The following is a 3,294-nucleotide window of genomic DNA, read 5'->3' as shown; positions in this document are numbered from 1 at the left end:
TACCAGACGCGACTCTGGGCGACCACCGGCTCCTCGCACCAGCGGTAACGTCAGGCGTTCTCAAAGAACTCCTGTGACGGCATACCGCCGGCGTGGACCCTCTCGAGCAGAATCCCGTCCCTGGCGCCAAAACCAAGCAACATCAACACGGCGCCATGAACTTAAACGGCAATCCCGCCGGTCAACAGGTCTCAGCAGCGTTGTAGCTACGCTACAGCAACTACAGCGGCTTCTATGCTAAATACTCGCCTAGGGGGGCCGGGATGGCTAAATGGGTAGCGACGTCGCATCACATTCACATCAATTCACCACACCGAATCAACCATTCAAATCATCACGCGAGAGAACACCACACATTAACACATTTACACGCGCATGCATCCAAACGCGATGACATTCTTCAGTCTAATTAGAATAAATGAAAAGAGAAAGAATGTCGCGCCCCCTTTTGTCGATACGACGTCGATCGGTATACACCCCCGCTTTTCGCAGCATCGCAGCATCCCGATTCCCTTCCGCAGTTACTCGCCTATATATAGATATATTTAACGTTTTTAAAACCGGCTGTTATCCATTTTTTATCATTATATATATACATATATGGTATATAATATATATTTAATGTTTTAAACTAATTTTGTAACAACAATTTCTGAGTGCATTTTTAACGATTATATTGAATTTTGTGCATTTTTCGTTTTAACAAAAAGTGTGTGACCTAGAAGGTGAGATTTTATACACAATGCAATACTCGTATTTAAAAGGAACGATCAAGTCTGTGTTTTCTTAAGTGCAGTATCTGGGTTTTAACCGTCGATTTTGCAATTACATTCGATGAATGCTGTATAAAACCTTACCGTGTTATTAGGTATAAGGCGTGAGACGCGCCCTCTTCTAATCTACTCTTACTACAATTATTCACTATAATAAAAAGCATATATGCATTCGTTAAAATTGCTGCGTATTGCGTCAGGTGCTGTTCCAATTCTATGATTTAAGAGATGAAAAAGCGACACGCGATGCTGTGAAGTACTCAAATGTAGTTATCAACTTATTTGGTCGTGAATTCGAGATAAAATTTTAAATTCAATGACGTGCTCGTGGAAGGTGCACGTCGCATTGCTGGGTAAGCTAAAATTAAACTTTATTTNACACATTTACACGCGCATGCATCCAAACGCGATGACATTCTTCAGTCTAATTACAATAAATGAAAAGAGAAAGAATGTCGCGCCCCCTTTTGTCGATACGACGTCGATCGGTATACACCCCCGCTTTTCGCAGCATCGCAGCATCCCGATTCCCTTCCGCAGTTACTCGCCTATATATAGATATATTTAACGTTTTTAAAACCGGCTGTTATCCATTTTTTATCATTATATATATACATATATGGTATATAATATATATTTAATGTTTTAAACTAATTTTGTAACAACAATTTCTGAGTGCATTTTTAACGATTATATTGAATTTTGTGCATTTTTCGTTTTAACAAAAAGTGTGTGACCTAGAAGGTGAGATTTTATACACAATGCAATACTCGTATTTAAAAGGAACGATCAAGTCTGTGTTTTCTTAAGTGCAGTATCTGGGTTTTAACCGTCGATTTTGCAATTACATTCGATGAATGCTGTATAAAACCTTACCGTGTTATTAGGTATAAGGCGTGAGACGCGCCCTCTTCTAATCTACTCTTACTACAATTATTCACTATAATAAAAAGCATATATGCATTCGTTAAAATTGCTGCGTATTGCGTCAGGTGCTGTTCCAATTCTATGATTTAAGAGATGAAAAAGCGACACGCGATGCTGTGAAGTACTCAAATGTAGTTATCAACTWAKTTGGTCGTGAATTCGAGATAAAATTTTAAATTCAATGACGTGCTCGTGGAAGGTGCACGTCGCATTGCTGGGTAAGCTAAAATTAAACTTTATTTCAAAAGATTTACCATGTATTTTTTAATTTTTTTTAATAGAATCAGCAAAGAAGCTGGTGTACAACATTTGATTATTTGTCTGCCTTAAACGTTAGTCCCAAACCAATGAGCTTTGTGCTTGAGGGTGGAAGTAACTTTTTGAAGAGCAACTACTACGGTGAATGTGCTGTTCGGATGTTGAACAAGCTATTGTCAATTGCGCTAAGGATCCCGATCAAGCTGTTGGGTAGGTTTTGAGCAAAATCGAATTTACATACTTTCTAATATGCTAAACACTCAACATCCACCTTGCAGACCAAAGCGTTACCAGTTGAGCGAATTAATTGACTGGTTCCATCGTGTTATGCTCAAAGATGAAAAATTGTGGGATACCGTCGTTAAGACATGCGTTGCGATTCTACCTTCCTATTGAAAGTCAAGTTCACTGAGCTTATCTGTCGTGGACAACCTATTGGTGAGCTACATATTGGTGAGGAACGTATCGATCGCGAATGTATTACCAATATCATTTGGGTGTACAATTGACCTCCATGGAAGAGCAAGTGCCATGGGAATTGCGACCATATCATGCTGCGCAATATTATGATGCCGAATTGGGAGAGTGGGGGGACCCAGCTCCACCAAGACCGATACAACATCGGAAAGAACTACTTATGTTTGCATAAAACTACTATAATGGCAACAACGCTAATAACAACAGCCAAGCAAATAATAAACAACACTCATCAAATAGAAGTTGGTGGGCAAGTAGCGATTTATAGTCGATTACGAACGATTTGGAAATTGATAATTAAACTTTAAAAAACATAAAAATGTAATTTGGATAATAATGAACCGCTATTAAAAATTAAGGAATTTGAATTGTATTTTTATTTTGGCCAAACAAGTTATTATCGATTAGGATAATTTCAAATGGAGTATATTTCAAACAATCATTTTTTTTTCTAATATTTATGCCAGTATTACTATTGAGCAATGCAAAATAGTGTTGCGTAAGCGAATTTAAACTACTTTTTACTAGTATAGAGATATTGCAGATCAAAAAATAATTACTTTAAGAATCCTATTTATTTAAAATCTTAGCTTAGAACTTAAAAAATAATATGGTAAATATGTTAGGACGGTCAAACACTCCCTTTGGGAACGTGTATGATTCCTGATCGCCGGCGTATAGTCAAATTCTGACACACAAAAAGTGTATGTAGTTTGTGATTACAAAAATTTATGCTTAAAGTATAAGAAACATGGCTATTATAATTATCTCTTTATTTATCTTACAATAAAAATTGTGTTTTACTGTTCAGACTAATTATTATGATATGTAATACCAAATTTTTCGACAATAGTTATCT

The 3,294-nt window shown here is 37.0% G+C and overlaps 1 pseudogene; it reads left to right on the top strand.

The window, feature by feature from the left end:
- The first annotated feature begins 263 nt into the window (after positions 1-263).
- On the top strand, positions 264-2,607 carry LOC108975404 (annotated as a pseudogene).
- The last annotated feature ends 687 nt before the right edge of the window (positions 2,608-3,294 follow it).

Source organism: Bactrocera latifrons, unplaced genomic scaffold, assembly GCF_001853355.1.
Source record: "Bactrocera latifrons isolate USDA-ARS-PBARC rearing strain unplaced genomic scaffold, ASM185335v1 scaffold_641, whole genome shotgun sequence".
Taxonomy (NCBI): Eukaryota; Metazoa; Arthropoda; class Insecta; order Diptera; family Tephritidae; genus Bactrocera; species Bactrocera latifrons.
This window is presented reverse-complemented; position numbering and strand designations above follow the sequence as displayed.